This window comes from Ranitomeya variabilis, chromosome 2 (assembly GCF_051348905.1).
Source record: "Ranitomeya variabilis isolate aRanVar5 chromosome 2, aRanVar5.hap1, whole genome shotgun sequence".
Lineage (NCBI taxonomy): Eukaryota > Metazoa > Chordata > Amphibia > Anura > Dendrobatidae > Ranitomeya > Ranitomeya variabilis.
The window spans coordinates 598,282,460-598,302,718 of NC_135233.1; the positions used below are offsets into that span (position 1 = coordinate 598,282,460).

Below are 20,259 nucleotides of genomic sequence, written 5' to 3' on the forward strand. Positions count from 1 at the left end.
GCTAAAGCAGACAGCTGGGGGCTGGTATTCTCAGGCTGGTAAGGGATCATTGATATTGCCCCCCCCCAGCCTAAAAACAGCAGCCTGCAGCCGCCCAGAATAGGAGCACCTGTTGCGGTGGCAAGTGGGGTTCATATTAGTGGGGTTGATGGTGAGGTCAGGCTTGTGCGGCAGGTAGCTACCAGGTAACACTCCAGGGTGGTGTCTGGCTGTGGCTGTTGATCCCACTGAGGGACAGAACACTGGCAGGTGGGCACGGCTGCGACACTGGCAGGCAGGCAGGCACGGCTGAGATACTGGCAGGCGGGCACAGCTGAGACACTGGCAGGCGGGCACAGCTGAGACAGAAGGGACAGGAACTGACTCGGAAGGCACAGGAACAGGTGTGAGTGATATATGGGAAGAGGTAGGGACCTGTTCAAACTGTAGGAGCAGGGACTGATTCAGGGAGGACAAAGACCCGTGAGGTGCGGAACAAGAACGGAGCAGAACCGCAAGGAGCGGAGCAAAGAAAGAGCCGCAGGGTGCGAAGCAAAGTCGCAGGGCGCAAAGCAAGGTCACAGGGTGCGGAGCAGAAAGCAGAGCAAAGCCGCAGGGTGCGGAGCAAAAAGCAGAGCAAGGTCGCAGAGTGCAGAGCCGAGAGCAGAGCAAAGCCGCAGGGTGCAGAGCAAAGAGCAGAGCAAGGTCGCAGAGTGCGGAGCCGAGAGCAGAGCAAAGTCGCAGGGTGCGGAGCAAAGAGCAGAGCAAGGTTGCAGAGTGCGAAGCCGAGAGCAGAGCGGAGCCGCAGAGCGAGAGCAGAGCGGAGCCGCAGAGTGTGAGCAGAGCTGCAAGGTGAGCAGCAGAGCAGAACAGGGCAGAGCAGGAAGGAGTGAACACAAGGGAAAACACAGTGGAATAAGAAAGGCTACTGACAGGGATACGATCGGACACAGGAATACGACTAAGTTCAGTCAGGGAACGGAACAAGGACTCAGACCAGGGTACTAAACCCCACTGGGTGGCTGACACAAGAGATGCAGGTACAGACCAGGGTACAAAGCCCCCTTGGGTGGCTGACACAAGAGTAATAGCAGGACAGGGCCTGGCACCTCAGCAGCAAGACACTGACTGAGGAAGTAAGTTGCTCAGACCTTCCCCTATAGGTGGGAATGGCTTAAGTACTTGAGGCCTCTTGGCAATTGGCTGGGGACACCTTAGGAAGGTGCACACTGACACTACAAGAATCAGGAAGTGCTGGGGGCACCGCCCTAAGCACACAGCCAGGAAGAATGCAAAGAGCAAGCAGGAGACATGAAGCACACAGCATGTAGCCGGCAGCAGACAGAACTCACATCATGGCCCGGAGTAGTGAGTAAGTTGGTGTGTAATGCAGGTCGGGGATGGGAGGCCATGCAGTGATGCCAGCAGAGTTGTTACAGTAGCTTTTGTGCAAGCAGCCGATCCTAGTTGCCCCAGACTTTAAGAAGGAATTTGTACTCCAAACGGACATCTCAGAAATCGGATAAGGAGAGGTCCTTTCTCAGGAGATATACGGAGAGGAGCATCCTGTTCTCTACCTAAATAGGAAACTGTCGGCATGTGAGAAAAATTATTCCATTGTAGAAAAGGAATGCTTGGCCATAAAGTGGGCGGTAAACACATTACGATACTACTATCTCTTAGGGCGAAAATTTAAATTAGTGTCAGACCATGCCCCTCTTAGGTGGATGAGGGAGAAAAAGGGAAAAATGGTCTTATTACCCGTTGGTTTCTAGTCCTGCAGAATTTCCACTGCCATGTGGAATTATATGATGCCGATGCCCTCTCGAGAATCCCATGTCTAGTTGTAGAAGGTGGAAAGAAAATAGCTTTAGTCAGAGGGGGAAGGAATGTAAGGTGGCTGTAAGTTTTGCAACTTGATTCTTGTGCATCATTAACCTGTCGTTATTGATTTTTAAGTGAGTCAAGCAATATTTTCTGTACATTTGGGTTTTTGTCTATTACATTTTTCTATGTATCCAGCATGGAGCTGACCCCTCTTGACTTTTCAGGGTCGCCCACCTCTGTTGTTTATCAGTCTTTTAATGCTGTTTTATTATATAGGACAATAAAGTACAATTATGTTTTCTCATTAATTGTGTAGTGCACATTTTCGTTTAGTGTAGGGGTATTTATGCATTTTGTGCATATTGAGCGCTTATATCATTGATATTTGTGACAACTGCTTTTTCAGTTTCAGTCTTTAAAATGACACCGAAAAAATAGCTGTGCCCTAAAAAAAATATATAAGCTTCACTCCGAGCTACGCCTATTTCTGGTATTAATTCCTAATTTAGATTGATGTGTAACACAGTGATTAGCATCTGGTCTTCAAATATTATAATGACAAGTAGATTTGCACCATGGGCTATGCACAGTTTTATGTGACTGCATAACAATTACTTAATTGCATTATCATATGCCCTTAAAACCTGCCTTTTGGGGGAACCGAGCTTCCGCTCTGTAAGAGCAGAGTGGAACAACAGCATGAGACTTGTCAAATACATTGACTGCAGTCCTATAAATTTCTTGTCTCTTGGGCCCTGGTCTATTTCTTGCTATGGGTTTAAGAACAGTATATATGTGGATCTATCGAAAAGTCTAGGTTCTAAATGTTATGGAAATTATAGGGTGCATAATTGCAATCAATTCTAAATGGATGGTCTAGATGACAGGAGGTTTGGAGAAGGCTATCGTTTTACTCCCGACTGTCCTTCTTTCGGATTTAAATTCCCCTGTGTTGTCTTACTTCTTTATTGCTTTTTTTTTCTTCAGATTTTTTAATGGATTTTACTTACCAAGACCTTGAAGTGTAGATATCTCCTGAAGAACTGGAACAGGACGAATCCAGGTAATTACTACTGTATTGAGGACACGTAAGGTAACCTGTCTATTGTCTTCTTGAATAAGTTACTGAATTATGACCTGATATTTGTGGACTTCTATAAAGGGTGACTTTTACTATAGATTTCTTTAAAGTGGTGACTTTTCCACAAGATAGGTCTTCAATATCAGATCGGTGGAGGTCTGACACCTAGTGCTCCCTACAGATTGGTTCCAGACAGGAACTATACAGCTAGTGGCCACTGATGGGTACTACAGATCAGGTCCACATTCACTTGAATAGGATTTGATCTGCGGCTGATGAGCCCACAGTGCACATATAACACTGGTCAACCCAATTTTTCTGGCTAAAGGTTTTAAAACATATTTTAAGTCAATTTTGGCTGCTGATTACGAATATGAACTCCGTTTTTGGCTATCACATCAGGATTTCGAGATATTTTCAATTTTTGATGAAAATTACTCCTAATGTTTTATGATAAAAACACATGATTTTCGGTACTACATTTTGTATATTTTTAATCAAGGAATAACAAAGATTACAAAGTCTATGTACAGCAAATCAAATATACTTACAGAATTAAACTACAAAATATAAAAACACATACCGTATATACTCGAGTATAAGCCGAGATTTTCAGCCCAAATTTTTGGGCTGAAAGTGCCCCTCTCGGCTTATACTCGAGTCACTGTCAGCGGCAGGGTCGGCGGGTGAGGGGAGAGAGGTCTGTCATATACTCACCTGCTTCCGGGGCTCCTGGCGCTCCCCCTGCCTGTCCCATGGCCTTCGGGTGCCGCAGCTCTTCCCCTGTTCAGCGGTCATGTGGGACCGCTCATGAAAGTTATGAATATGGACTCCACTCCCATAGGGGTGGAGCCGCATATTCATTCCTCTAATGAGCGGTAATGGTGACCGCTGACAGAGGAAGAGGCTGCGGCACCCGGAGACCATCTGTCCTGGATAAGGAGCCAGGGACGCCGGGAGCAGGTGAGTATTACATATTTACCTGTCCACGTTCCACCCGCCGGGCGCCGCTCCGCATTCCCGTCCTCTTGCTCTGACTGTTCAGGTCAGAGGGCGCGATGACGTACTAATCTGCGCGCCACCCTCTGCCTGAACAGTCAGTGCGGAGAGACGCCGAGACGGGACGCTGAGGAGCTGAGGAGGTGCGGGCAGCAAGAGAGGTGAGTATGTCATTTTTTTTTTATTGCAGCAGCAGCAGCATTATATATTGCACAGCTTTATATGGAGCATCTGTGGGGCAATAATGAACGGTGCAGAGCATTCTATATGGCACAGCTTTATAAGGAGCATCTATGGGGCCATAATGAACGGTGCACAGCATTCTATATGGCACAGTTTTATATGGAGCATCTATGGGGCCATAATGAACGGTGCAGAGCATTCTATATGGCACAGCTTTATTAGGAGCATCTATGGGGCCATAATGAACGGTGCAGAGCATTCTATATGGCACAGCTTTATAAGGAGCATCTATGGGGCCATAATGAACGGTGCAGAGCATTCTATATGGCACAGTTTTATATGGAGCATCTATGGGGCCATAATGAAATGTATGGAGCATTCTATATGGCACAGTTTTATATGGAGCATCTATGGGGCCATAATGAAATGTATGGAGCATTACATGTGGCACAGCTTTATATGGAGTATCTTATGGGGCAATAATGAACGGTATGGAGCATCTATTTTTATTTTTGAAATTCACCGGTAGCTGCTGCATTTTCCACCCTAGGCTTAAACTCGAGTCAATAAGTTTTCCCAGTTTTTTGTGGCAAAATTAGGGGGGTCGGCTTATACTCGGGTCAGCTTATACTCGAGTATATACGGCATATATGACACACAGATGAATGACAAATGGCAGTTATTTGAACTTTCTTTTCTTGGCTGATCTGTGATGTACAGCTTCTGGGTTGTCTCTCATCAAGCTCCAGCAATAGTCAGCCATCATATGTGAGTCCCACCGGCCTTGATACCGTTCTTCCATTGTTTTAATGTCCTGATGAAAACGCTCCCCTTTTTCCTCGCTCACATCCCCAAGGTTCTCTGGAAAAAAGTCCAAATGGCTGTGTAAATAGTGAACCTTGGTACTCATTCTACATCCAAGATTTCGCAGACTCATTAGTAGCTCTTCCACAATCTCTTCATAGTTGTCTGCTTTCTTATTCCCTAGAAAATTCTGCACCACATTACAAAATGCATTCCAAGCTCTTTCTTTTGTCTCATTCATTGATGTGATAAAATTTGGGTCTCTCATAAGTGTTCTTATTTGAGGTCCATCAAATATTCCAGCCTTTTTCTTCTCTTCACTAAGACCAGGAAAAGTTGAACATATATAGTTAAAGCATTCTCCACTGTGATTGAGAGCTTTGACAAACTGCTTCATCAATCCAAGTTTTATGTGTAAGGGAGGAAAGACAATGTTCTTCCTATCCACTAGAAAATCATGGATGACATTCTTAACACCAGATACCAAATTCTGTCGCTGAGACCATTCAGTTTTCACCCAGTGCTCTACTCTAGCTCTACTGTCCCAGTAGCACAGAAAACAAGGATGTTATCATAACAAATGAGAATTATGCATGTTCAAAGAAAACAAAGATATTCTCACATTTATTGGGAGACTAAATGAAAACTAAATTTACCTTAGTGAACCGTATAAACCGGCACTTTTCATACACTACTTATATTTATCATGGAATTCATGAAAATGGGCTATATACCTATAGCGCAAAAACATGATATGATAGAGAAATTATAAGATCAGATTTTAATTCAGCACCCTCAAAATTTGTCTAAAACTGTTCTTAAAGTCCATGCCAGAAATTGATTTTTTTTGTAGACCAGTGTAATGAATGGCTTTATTCAGAATACTGCCTAGAAATAACAACAACAGAGATGCGCTTGCTAAATGCATTCGTGAAGCATTTCCTTCCAATTAGGTTATTATTATTTTTATATAGCACCATTGATTCCATGGTGCTGTACATGAGAATGGGTTACATACAAATTACAGATATCACTTACAGTAAGCAAACTAACAATTACAGACTGATACAGAGGGGTGACGACCCAGCCCTTGCGGGCTTACATTCTACAGGATGGTGGGGATGGAGACAATAGGTTGAGGGTTGTAGGAGCACCGGTGTTGGAGAGGTGTTAACTTCGGTAGTGATGAGGAGGCAGCGGGGTCAGTGCAGGTTGTAGGCTTTCCTGAAGAGGTGGGTTTTCAGGTTCCGTCTGAAGGATCCGAATGTGGTTGATAGTCGGATGTGTGGAGGCAAAGAATTCCAGAGGATGGGGGATATTCTGGAGAAGTCTTGGAGGTGGTTGGGTGAGGAGCAGATAAGTGTGGAGAAGAGAAGGAGGTTCTGGGAGGACCGGAGATTAGGTGAGGGAAGATATCGGGAGATTAGTTCAGAGATATATGGAGGAGACAGGTTATGGATGGCTTTGTAGGTTAGTATTAGTAATTTGAACTGGATACGCTGGAATGGGAGCCAGTGAAGAGATTTGCAGAGGGGGGAAGCGGAGGAGTAGCGAGGAGAGAGATGAGTTAGTTGGGCAGCAGAGTTAAGGATGGACTGGAGAGGTGCAAGGGTGTTAGCAGGGAGGCCACAGAAAAGGATGTTACAGTAGTCAAGGCGGGAGATGATGTAGGCATGCACAAGCATTTTAGTAGATTGACGGTTGAGGAAAGGACGGGTTCTGGAGATATTTTTGAGCTGGAGGCGACAGGAGGTGGAAAGAGCTTGGATGTGCGGTTTGAAGGACAGGGCAGAGTCAAGGGTTACTCCGAGGCAGCGGACTTCCGGTACGGGGGAAAGCGTGATGTCGTTAATTGCGATAGATAGGTCAGGTATGGAAGATTTATGAGATGGAGGAAAGATGATGAGTTCAGATTTGTCCCCATTGAGTTTGAGGAAGCGAGAGGAGAAGAAGGAGGATATGGCTGATAGACACTCTGGGATTCTGGACAGCAGAGAGGTGACATCTGGGTTAGCATTTTTACATAAAACTTGATACTACGCTTAACTTTCTGGAGATGCGTTGACATCTTCTAATAATTTTTAACAAATCGTAGATATTTTTAATGGGAATTCAACACAATGGAGATAATTTATGATACAATCAAGAGCAATACCAACTTTCTGCTTTTTTCCGTAAGGCTGGCTGCAAACATCCACTGTTAGGGTTGGCGGATTGCACTAAATATAATTATGATGATGTGCGATCACAACCCGGGGTCCACCGTGCAGAGATGGAAAACTGCAGCTAATGTGAACAATGTCAGGGCACACAGTGAGCGATACCCTGTTTCCCCGAAAATAAGACATCTCCCGAAAATAAGACCTAGCTGTGGTTTTGCAGATCTGCTAAATATAAGGCCTCCCCCAAAAGTAAAACCTAGCAAAGTTATTTTTTGGTAGCATGCCCACTAGAACACCAGAGCATACAGCTGTGATTCTTTTTCGCCCGCCGCCGTTGTCCCCTACCTTCACTGTCCGTTGCAAGACATGAAGACCTGCTGCCAACCCCGATGTTCCGTTCTGCGGCCATCACTTGTAAAGGTGCAGGTAAGGCATCAAGAGGCCCACCGCCTGCCGCCTTTCCCATTGTCAACTGTCAGTCTGTCTTTAACCTGTCTCCTGCCGCCATACCGTACAGTAGTCTCCGCCAGGGCTGGACTGAGCATCGGGCACTTCTGGCAAATGCCAGAAGGGCTGGTGCCTGTAATGGGCCACTCGATCTGTTCCTGCTTCCAGGACACACCACGCAACTACGAGGTCCCCCTCCTGCAATGACGCCACATGGATATTCCCCTGTACTGTGCATGGGGAGCGGCCATCCCATCCCCACACAGACAGGCAGCACCGGCAGCCTCTGCCCGCAGAGCTGGAGCACATAAGCCATAATGTGTATGGTATGGGGCCTAATGTGTATGGGAGCCTAATGTGTATGGGAGCCTAATGTGTGTGAGGCCTAATGTGTGTGGAGCCTAATGTGTATGGGGCCTAATGTGTGTGGGGCCTAATGTGTATGGGGCCTAATGTGTGTGGAGACTAATGTGTGTGGAGCCTAATGTGTATGGGGCCTAATGTGTGTGGAGACTAATGTGTATGGGAGCTCCTAATGTGCGTGGGAGCCTAATGTGTATGGGAGCCTAATGTGCATGGGGCCTAATGTGTGTGGGAGCCCTAATGTGTATGGAAACTGTATGACATGAAATGCAGCATAGAAATTACAGAGATAAATAGATACTGTTTTTTCTTTTACATATTAAATTAAAAAAAGGCGCAGGGACCCCCTACTATTTAAAACCAGCACAGATAAAGCTGGGCGCTTCTATTATCAGGCTGGGACAGTCCAGAGTTTGTGTTGACAACTACTGAACAGTATATACGGTAATAAATGTTCATTTTTTTGTTCAACAATTAATGTGAAGTCTTCTTCATGAAAAAATAAGACATCCCCTGAAAATAAGACCTAGCGCATCTTTGGGAGCAAAAAATAATATGAGACACTGTCTTATTTTCGGGAAAATCAGGGTAGCTAGCTCAGCACACATCACTCAGCATATAGTATACAAGGCTGTGTCACTCGCACACAGCAACTAGATAGATGCTCTGCAATAGAGCGGTATCACTCGCACACAGTAACAGAGCTGGTATGGCGCTAAACACGATCCCTGTTAACCTCACAGGCGAACGCAACCCTCACAGGGGCAAGGAAACAGGTAGTGGACACACACACAGCGTGTGTATGCACAAGAATTCCTCTCCAGAGGTGCCGGAATTCTAAAGGCTTAACACCTACCCTGAATTCACTCCACCCGTGCTCGGGAAATCTTGAGTAACGAGTATATTTGCTCATCACTAATGGTATATATTACCGGCATGTGAATCCATATGGTGAATGCAGATTTTTGCAAAATTTCAGTAGAATTAAAATCCTCTCAAATTTATTCGCTCATCTTCAATCAATATGGGCCAAAAAGACACTTTTTTGGCCTCTGTTAGGTGGATGGAATGCTAGAGATACTTTTGTCATACTGTATTAAAACGTGGAGCATTTCTAGACTTAATTGCAGTTTGCACAGGGCTTTGCTTAATACAGGGAAGTATGCTGCAAGCATAAATTAAATGACAACTCTGCCAGTTCCCTATTCCCCTAAGTCACTTGTATATTTTCAAGACCAAAAAGTAGGCTGGATATATACAAACAAGTATACCTCTTCTTGGTCTACCTACCACTGCCTTCTTATTCATTTTTCCTACAGCACATTACCAATAAATATCACCCTTCCCATTTCAAAGACTAAAAAATTTGGGTTAATCACTAATTGGGTTTATCGTTGATTATTATTCATAATTAAACAGCACTGATGATTAGGCGTGCACTCCCATGGAAAGCTTTCCGTAAGATTGTCTCCAGATTGACAGATAACGCCATGCATTTGAGCCTACTTCATACTTGCTAGCAGTCTGATATTACTGAGAAAATCCCAGAACCAAGATTGCGAAAGGAGTGGAGTGGGGTTGAGCAAAACCACATCCTAAAGTTCCCATTTGGGGGACTTACATGTTAAAAATGTTTGTTAGGGCTGGCAGAACGCACCAAATAATATTAAGGAACATATAAGGTGTGTTCGCAGCCCAGGGTTCACCGTGCAGAGATGACACCTGCTGCTTGGTAATGGCGGACAGTATATGGTGGTATTATGCGAACACACACGGGTTAGCTTCACCCGTTATCTAAGGAGGCGAACCCTGTTGCGTCACAGGGCCGCAATACCGCAGAGTGAACACTAGTGTTTTGGTCACAGGACCCTGCCCCAAGGACACAGGGTTAGAGTCCCTCTAGACCCACTAGCGTTCAGCCCCGCAACTGCGGTGCCAGGGAGTAACTGAACTGAAGAGTTACCGCACTATGTGAGTTCAGCGCCGCTCTGGCAGACACCACTAACCACCCTAAGCTTGGGCCAGGAAAGCGCACTATTTGCGCACGGTGCTGCTCTGACGGACACTGCTATAGATGCAGTACTGTCGTGCCTTGTGATGGATGGCACAATCTGGCGCTAGTTAGCTCCAATCACCCACACTCAGACAACAACGCTAGGGAAGGGGATCAATTAGGAGCTTTCATCAGATTGCATACATACATCCACACATACACTATTTTAGATTTATACTAGCACATGGCCGAGCGGACATGCAAACCTTTTATAGCTCCGTCCTTCCGGGACCTTCCCAGTGGTCCAATCAGGGCTGCTTCAGGACCTGAGCATGTGATCCCTGACCTCCAAGGAGAGGTCGTCCCACGGGCATGCTCAGTTGACAAAAAGCGGGACTTAGTCCCTGGAGCGTGTGCTCGCCGCTGATTAATGCTGGTTACAGTAGCTGAACCTGGGATGGCAGCAGTAACCAGATTATCAGAATCCGCTTGAACAGGACGCTGGGACCAATGTCTCTGATGAGCAGGCTCCTCTGTGGCTGGGGAAGAATGGGAGACCACAGAGGATATGGTTCGAGATTCCCCCCTGTGCAGTGGCGGGAACTCGACATCTAACAATGTTGTGTTTTAAAAATTGGTAAACAGTCAATGTCTCACTTATTACGTATATACTTGTAATAAATCTACCTATTACTCCGGGCCAACTAGGGACCTTCAAACCATCAGCAAAATTATGAGAGTAAGATACCTTGACATCGTCTTTAGGAGATCAGTTCTTGCAAAAGGAGGACCAAAGTGAGGAAATTTTCCCTAAAGACAAAATAGGAAATGTTTTCCCTCTGTTCTGAAATCCTTTTCTTCTTTTGAATGACGAAAAGGAGAAGAGTTCTGGTGTAGGAAAAGGACCTCAAATCAAAAATGTGCATAGAAATTTACAGATTTGTTTTTCTGGCCAATTTTAGTCTCCAAGGGCCAATTCTTACTCCAGTGAGAACAACTGGCTTGATTCACATTGATGTTTCCGTCACTAGTTAAATGTTCAGATCAATAATTGTTTAGATCCCAAAATGGCTGTCTTCATTGTATCCAGTGATGTCAAGGTGATAGCTGTGAATACGAGGACGATTGCAGATTTTTGCTCGATAAAATGAAAATTCCAGAAATGTCAGAACTTTTTGATTGCTGTTGGAATCGACACAATTTCCAAGAAGCATCAGATATATCAACCACTCAATGAAATTTCTAGGATTTTACTTTTTAATCCTTCTCAAGATAAAAATATGTTAAACAGTTTATATAGTAAATCGCATGTCTTGACGCCTATTGATAATTCACTTGTCAATAGATCTCTGTTCTCGGCAGTCTCCGCTGATCTATTGACTTTATCTGAGGGGCGGGTTGGATTATTATAACATATACTGAATTATCTCTGATTCTGAAGTTAAAGGAAAACCTCAACTGCTAACCGAGAGAGGGGTTTGCCAATACTTATGTGATTGACACAAAAGAGATTATGTGCAATCAGAATCTTAGCCCCTTTGGGGACATCTTTAACATGAGGATTAAACATTTCCAAGACAGGCGTTTGACGTTTTTTATGCTGAAGTATTCCTTTTAGTCTTTGATGTTTTTGTGCAGGAGAGAAGAGGCATGCTGAGGTGCCTCCTTTCTTGGGGTTCCGGTTTGACAAGTTTCTTTACTTTGTTTGGGCCCCGTCACTTTAGATTTAACACTCAATGGGGCTGGCAGGAAAGAGCTGCAGTTTATAAGATTATCTGACATCTGCTCATCACATATGCAGATTTGGCTCCCATCATGAAAGACTTTTTTTTTTGCTTGGTCTGCTTTGGTCAACTGCACTTAAGAACACCAGTCAGCGACTGCTGCGTGACCTGTCACCGGGGATATTAGTGACTCGATATATGCACGGCACAAAGCCACTTATGCATTTGCATACTGGTATTTCTTCAAAATCCAAACTTTATACCTCCCAACAGGGGCTGATTTACATTTTTTTCTCTGGTCACTCATTCAATATACTCCCAGTTGTCCATCATTGAAATTCACCATGGTCTCCACACTTTCTCCCAGCGAAGGACATGGGAAATATTTTTAGAATATGTACTTAAAATTCTTTAATCGAAAATACGGTATATATGCAAAATTACATAAAACATTAAAAAAATAAAAAGAAAATGATAGGATACACTTGTATCCCCTCAAGTATTCTTCACCTTATACCTTATACAACTGACTACGATGAGTCTCCCGTTAATTGAAGTTGATATATGCTCTCGTTACGCCGTCCTAAACATTTGGAACAGCTATAATACTCTATGGCTTAATTTACTTTATAAGTTAGACATTCTGCTATGCTCTTCAGAGCAGAGGATGACAGTCAAATATTCTACTTCAAGCAGGTACCCAAGACTGTAATCTTCAGATATTGGTAAATTTTATTACAAATTTTTTAGGCTCTTCCAAAAATATATCGCCATTGTTGATTGTTGGACATATCAGCTATTTTACCTTGCTCGCCTATGGTTTGGATCAAGCGTGCATTTTTACGTTAAGTAGAATGTGAACAGAATGGAAATATTTCAAGGAGAGCAAAGGATTGGATTAGGCATGTTGAATCCCAATCTGCATGATCATTACTTTCCAGGTTAGCAAACGTCAGGGCGCTGTCATGTTAACAGGTAGGCTGCCCCATACACATTGAACTGTCAGCAGATTGTATCAGTTCACATTTATTTGTGTGGGTGTAAAGCCAAAATAAAAATCAGAAGCCTAGTTCTCCAACAACAAAATTACATCAAGTAAATTATATGAGACTTGGTTCACAATTTATATGACTAAACAAAACATGTCATCAGAAAATTACACATTGTTTAAATCATTTTTTATGCTAATTGTTTTTTTTTTAATGTTGGTTATGTTTTTTTTTGTTTATTTAGTTTCCATTTCACTATTTTTATTAAAATAATCCTGAAGTTATTTGCTTTCACTCTTGCCATTGAGCCTCACCAATAGGCGGACATGTCCCGTTTGGTAGAGATGACTTTTCACTAGTCATCCGGTTATCATCACAGACAGGATCCAACATTCACAATAGGTGATGTTACAACTCACCTCCTCTTCCTCCTGAACCATGACTAAAAATACCTCTGTATACAGTAGATAACACAGGATCTACAATTCACCAAAGCTAATCTCATAGTTCACCTCCTCCTGTACAATGACTGATAACACCTCTATATACAGTAGATAACACAAAATCCACTATTGATAAAAGGTGAGAGCACAGCTCACCTCCTCCTCCTCCTGTATAATGACTGATAACACCTCTATATACAGTAGATAACACAGGATCCACCATTCACAATAGGTAATGTCACAGCTCACCTCCTCCTCTTGTACAATGACTGATAACACCCCTATATACAGTAGATAACACAGGATCCACCATTCACAATAGGTGATGTCACAGCTCACCTCCTCCTCCTGTACAATGACTAATAACACCTCCATATACAGCAGATTACACAAGATCCACCTTTCACAATTGATGATATCACAGCTCACCTCCTCCCCTCCTCGTGCAATTGATCATAACACCTCTATAAAAAATAGATAACACAGGATCCACCATTCACAATAGGTGATGTCACAGCTCACCTACTCTTCCTCCTGTACAATGACTAATAACACCTCCATATACAGTAGATAACACGGGATCCACCATTCACAATAGGTGATGACACAGCTCACCTCCTCCTCCTGTACAATGACTGATAACACCTCTATATACAGTAGATAACACAGGATCCACCATTCACAATAGGTGATGTCACAGCTCACCTCCTCCTCCTGTACAATGACTGATAACTCCTCTATATACAGTAGATAACACAGGATTCACCATACACAATAGGTGATGTCACAGCTCACCCCCTCCTCCTGTACAATGACTGATAACTCCTCTATATACAGTAGATAACACAGGATCCATCATTCACAATATGTGATGTCACAGCTCACCTCTTCCTGTACAATGACTGATAACTCCTCTATATACAGTAGATAACACAGGATCCACCACTCACAATAGGTGATGTCACAGCTCACCTCCTCCTCTCTTCCTCCTCCTGTACAAAGACTGATAACTCCTCTATATACAGTAGATAACACAGGATCCATCATTCACAATAGGTGATGTCACGATGTCACAGCTCACCTGCTCCTCCTGTACAATGACTGATAACTCCTCTATATACAGTAGATAACACAGGATCCATCATTCACAATAGGTGATGTCACAGCTCACCCCCTCCTCCTGTACAATGACTGATAACTCCTCTATATACAGTAGATAACACAGCATCCATCATTCATAATAGGTGATGTCACAGCTCACCTCTTCCTGTACAATGACTGATAACTCCTCTATATACAGTAGATAACACAGGATCCATCATTCACAATAGGTGATGTCACAGCTCACCTCCTCCTCCTGTACAATGACTGATAACTCCTCTATATACAGTAGATAACACAGGATCATCATTCACAATAGGTGATGTCACAGCTCACCTCCTCCTGTACAATGACTGATAACACCTCTATATACAGTAGATAACACAGGATCCATCATTCACAATAGGTGATGTCACAGCTCACCTCCTCCTCCTGTGCAATGACTGATAACACCTCTATATACAGTAGATAACACAGGATCCATCATTCACAATAGGTGATGTCACAGCTCACCTCCTCCTCCTGTGCAATGACTGATAACACCTCTATATACAGTAGATAACACAGGATCCATCATTCACAATAGGTGATGTCACAGCTCACCTCCTCCTCCTGTACAATGACTGATAACACCTCTATATACAGTAGATAACACATGTCATCTCCACAACCAACTCCTATAGAAATCAATGAAGATATCCAGTCCATTGTTTCCTGTGTCCATGTGGCTGCTATAATGCTTATCTTTCAATGCTGTCAATTGCATCTCAGACAGGATGGTTGCTCCATAATCATGTACTGAAATAAGATTAAAAAAAAACAAAACTATTAGAAAATTAAAACAGTTTAGAATCAGATATGTATCACTATCTGGTTTTAACTATTAGTACATATTATTTACTATCAATCATTCATTCTTGAAAAATAGAATTTAGAATTTGGGGATTTTATTCCTCAAAACAGATGAACCACAAGTAACGAAAACTAAGTGGATGCTGCTAAGTCACTTTGCACTTTCACTCCTTTCTCTAGTCACACATTTATGGGCCTTTGAGCTTTAATTTCAGCATTGTGCAAAATGTTATATTCTACTTAGTGGTAATAAATGAAAGTCCAGACAATTTAAAAATAGGAAATAATTTCTACCTATTTTAGTTTGTCAGGACTAAGAGGCACCATCTTCATGTTCGCCGGTCATTATCTGGTCCTGGATCGTACAGAATGTCTTATGTGCTGATGCCGCTTGGAAATACAATTTCTGAATTACGCAGATTTTTCACGTCATCTGCACGAAGACTTAGAAAGTGTTAAAAATCTATTCCTCTTCAACATTGCTGGTTCTTGGATGAGAAGCAGCTGGTTCCTGTCGGAACGTACATCCCTGAACACACCTCTAGAAGATTATCCCGTCATTAAATATTTGTAGGATAACAGGAGAAGCCTAATTTAGTTTTTGTTTCTTTCTCTCTGTGGTTTAATCACAGATGAAAGAGACTAATAGCACTACAGAGCTTTCTGGTGATCAAAGGCCGATCAATCCTCTTTGTGGAGTAATTAACTATTTGCTAAACTTGCAGAATTGATTTCCATTTAGGGCTAAGAGAGAGGGTTTTAAATGAAGACCGATTTACCAGGCGTGAGGAGGGAATCCGAGCGCTGATGCCAAGAGATATTCTACATGACGAATTAGAGTGCGCCGTATACATGTCGAGAAATACGACTAGCTCCTGGCCTCATCTCTCCGGGTTGGCAGAAATCAGATATAAAGGTTGATTTCCCCGATCAGATATAAAGTGGCCTTTAAAAGGGACTTTGAGTATGTGGGGCAGGTCGCGTTACACTTTGGTCATGTTTGTGTTCATTAAAGTGACACTAGAGCCTTGTCTAGATCAGTGACACAGTTGTGTGCCGCTTGTGAATTGTGTTTCCCTGTTGTCCTAACTGGCTAATCCTTTCCAGGACCGTAGCTGACCTTAGTGGTATGTTAAATAGGTCTCTTTTTCCTGGAGCCATCTGATTAAACCATTTACTTGCCAGGGGGCAGAGAGAATCTACAGGTATTAAGATCATAGGAACACAGACAAATTCTGACAAATTTGCACAAGGTTTTGCCACGGTACTTCTCGGCTACATTAATGGCGTCCTGTGTAAATGTATCTTTGCAAAGCTGCTTTCGAAATCTATAAATTAGTTAAAGGGGTAGTACCATTTAAAAATTTGATATTTCCACAAGTTCCTACTTATAAAAGTCCCTTATACACATTAGACTAATGTCGACCGTATTTGCCTCTATCGACAGGTGCAGCCGACAATCTAATGTGTATAGGGGCTCCGGATAACTGATGATTTATCAAGCATGTCTAATTTTGGACTGCTGATCGTTTTCTTCTCCTGGAGATAAGACAAGAACACATAAGCGCTCCGACGAACAAATATTTCCCTTGTATGGGAGGGCTGGCCAAGGTGGCTGTCGGCCAAACTGTTGGACGAAGCATCATTTGGCCAGCAGGCAAGGCTAAGGCTACTTTCACACATCAGTTTTTCGCCGTCAGGCTTAATCCGGCAGTGTGACGGATAACTGGATCCGTCGAAAATAGTGAAAAACCTGATGCGACGGATCCGGTTTTCTGCCGGATCCGAGTAGCTGTTCTGGCCAATTGGATCAGGTACAGTATGTTTCTGGAGAGAGAGAGAGAGCAGAATGGAAAATTCTAAAAACTGGGCATGCTCAGTTTGAAAACCAGAATCCGTAGCCGGATTCCTGCATTTGACGGATCCAGCGCCATAGGCTTCCATTATAGGAAAAGCCGGACGGTGTCAGATCAGACGCTATCCGGTTTTTCGCCGGACACAAAATGTTCCTCTGTACATTTTGTCCGGCCGCCGGACTGGCAATTCCAGCGAAAAACGGACAAAATGTAAGGCAATCCGGCGCTAATACAAGTCAATGGGAAAAAATGGATCCGGCAGCATCATTCGCCGAATCCGTTTTTTGCCAAATTGTGCCGGACGGCAAAAACCTGATGGGTGAAAGTAGCTGTTAGGTGTCGAGTTCCTGCACAGGGGGAATCTCGAACCATCTCCGCGGCGGTCTCCCATTCTTCTCCAGCCACAGTGGAGCCTGCTCAGTGGAGACGTCAGTCCCAGCGTCTGGCTCAGGCTGACACTGTGTGACTGGTTACTGCTGCCCTTCCAGGCTCTGCCTTTGTAGCCAGCACTGATCAGCGGCGAGCAAGTCTTTCTGGGACTGTCCTGCTTTTCCCATACTGAGCATGCCCACGGGACTACCTCCCATTGGAGGTCGGGGGTCACATGCTCAGGTCCTGTTCTGGCTCCTATTGGACCATCTGGAAGGTCTTATAGCACTGCTATAAAACGTTTGCATGACCGCTAGGCCATGTGCTAGTGTATACTTGAAAACGTGTGTGTGTTGATGTGTGAAAGTCGCTCATTAATCATCCCCTCCCTTGTGTTTGACTGCTTGCGTAAGGTGGATGTGTGATATCTAGCGCCTGGCAGAGCAATCAGTACTAAACACATTACAGCGTCTATTGCTGTGACCGCCAGTGCTGCGCTGTTCGCTATTAGAGCGCTTTCCTGACCCAAGTCTGGGTGGTTAGTGGCGTCCGCCAGAGCGGCACTGCTCGCTCTCTTGTGCATAAAATTATTATTTAAGTTATACTCTGACACCCAGTAGCGGTGTCGAGCGCAAGTGGTCTAGACGAACTCTAATCCTGAGTCTTGGGATTGAGTTCTGTGACACCTTGCTTGCTCTCTTTGTGCTGTACCGTGGCCCTGTGACGTAACAGGGTTCGCTTCTTTCATACAGGGTCATTGTACCGCCATATAGTCCGTCATTACTCAGCAGCAGGTTCCATCTCTGCACTGTGGACCCCGGGCTGCGAACGCACCTTATACCATCTCTCTAATTATTTGTTGCGTTCCGCTAGCCCTAACAGTAGCCTAATATGCATTAAGGCTTGTGTCTGGCTTAAGACCAGCACCCCTCTCACTAAGTGTTGAGAAGGGTTGAGCAGCCATTTTAAAAGGGCTGTTTTTTTTTTTTTTAGAACAACCATAGAGCGGGAGGGAGGTTGTTCTCCATATCTCTATCTTAGTTCAAGGTCTGGAGTTTAACTAGTCAGCCATCTGAGGCACTAGGTGTTCAGTGTGTCTGGAGAGGCTAACTCCTGAGAAGTGTTCGTTTTGGTGCTAAACTGAAGCATGTGTTTTTGCTAAGCCTGAGCTGGCGGATCCCCTCAGATGTATGGACTGTGATATAGCACTTTGTTTTGTTTTCCTGTTTTGCCCAAAGGGCCGTGTTTATTTTTACTTCACCATAGTTTATACTGCATGTACATAATAAAACAGTGAAGGACTTAAAGAGACAGTATTCCTGTCTACCTCCATGTACAGCTGTGTGAGCCGATGTATACGGTATATTAATTTATTTATTTTATTCTTTTTTCCTGCAGTAATTTACAATAACTCTTACTGAATATGACATCATTCTCACTTGCAAATTAACTTCCAGCAGCCAATTAATGAAACACATATACAATTGCTCAGGGTTTCGCTAGGTAGATCTGAAACTGAAGTTAATTGTACATAATTATTGCATAATTATCATACCTTCAAATACCCACATCAAAGGCAGCATTTAGTCAATTGTAACAACACTTTTGGTATCCCGAATACAAGACGGTTAGATTCCTAGCTCGTTCTGTCATCTTCAATAACCGGTATGATAGTAACATACATCCCACCTGTCTCCATTTAGATGTCTCCTTAACCAAATTTCTCAATCTATCTCACACGTTGGGTCTTATCTGTCAATAAACATTACAGTCTCCCTCTATGGTATAAAAAATAGACTGAATGTCAAATATATCACCCATTTGTACCCATATTGTGATCTTGTATGGAGGCTTTCAATATTTTATTCCGTTGGTTGACAACCCATATGGCCGCTGTTACAACAACTCGGAGGAATAATCCTTACTACTTTATTCCTTTCACATTTAATTTATGTTTGCAAAAAGCAACTCAGCCCCCAGTGCTCTACAGACTTCTGGATCAGATTGTGCTTGTAGGGTTGACTGGGATATTAAATTCTAACATTACAATGGCCCACAAGCACTGTGAATGGGGTAAAAATAACAAAATGGGACTTACCTACTGACTCCCCCTTGTGGATCTGGCACAGACCACCCTGGTGGTCTGCACCGCCACTCGAAGCTGTGACATCACTGTTCATCTGTCCCATGACTGTGGTGGCCTGTCATTGGCTGCAGGGTCAGGTGGCTAATATTCTATTCTAGAAATATTCCATGACCGATAAGGCGAACCAACCCTCTAAGTATCATGTCTCCCTGCTTGGAATATCAGAAAAGAACTCCGGCATACAGCTCACTGCACCACGGACCTATCATCCGGACATTTGGCCACCATAAGATACAGGTATATCTTGATAAAGGCTCATAGACAGCCGAAACGTTGAAATTGATACCTGATATGAAACTGATACTTGATTCGTTCATCTGGCTTTGTTACCGTGTGCAGATCCTATTCTTGCATTTAATTCTTGAATTATGAGATATTAAGAAGATTACAATAAACTTTATTATTCATTTGGATTCCTTTTGTGTGCTGGAGTTCTTTTCTGATACTTCATATTTTTCTCCTGAGCACCTTATTATACAGTGAGCACCCCATTTTTTGTCAAATTTTTATCCCTGCTTGGAATGTCACGGTCATATGCACCCATTATTTTTGCTTTGTGGTACAGTACCGGTACACTTGTCGGACATGATGAGGGCAGATAAATAAATCAGCACCTAAAGGGTCGGACCTCGCTTATTCCCCTCTCCCTGTTAAAATAAACATGCACTATAGGCCACACATGTACACCATGTAGTCAGGGTTTTGTTCATTTTTTATACATAATTTTTTATCTTTTTAGTGCACATTTTTTACATAGGATTTAGCCAAGCCCTTTAGTGTTATTAGGTGAATTGGGGTGTCTGTGTTGTGGGGTGCACTTATATGATGATGCTGGGCAGCCCGCCTGATCTAATAGTATGGGCGTCATCAATAGGCTGTAAGCCAGACACTGTGTGTATCACACGTATAAATGTGTGTGACTGGCGCCCTGTGCAATCCTC

The 20,259-nt window shown here is 43.4% G+C and overlaps 1 long non-coding RNA gene across 3 annotated transcripts in view; it reads left to right on the forward strand.

Moving 5' to 3' along the window:
• Window positions 1-20,259, forward strand: part of LOC143807220 (uncharacterized) — an 852,709-nt gene that overhangs the window by 750,529 nt on the left and 81,921 nt on the right. For all 3 annotated transcript variants that reach the window (XR_013221675.1, XR_013221676.1, XR_013221674.1), the window contains one exon: window positions 2,794-2,869. This is a non-coding gene — a long non-coding RNA (uncharacterized LOC143807220). The remainder of the gene's footprint in view (window positions 1-2,793; window positions 2,870-20,259) is intronic.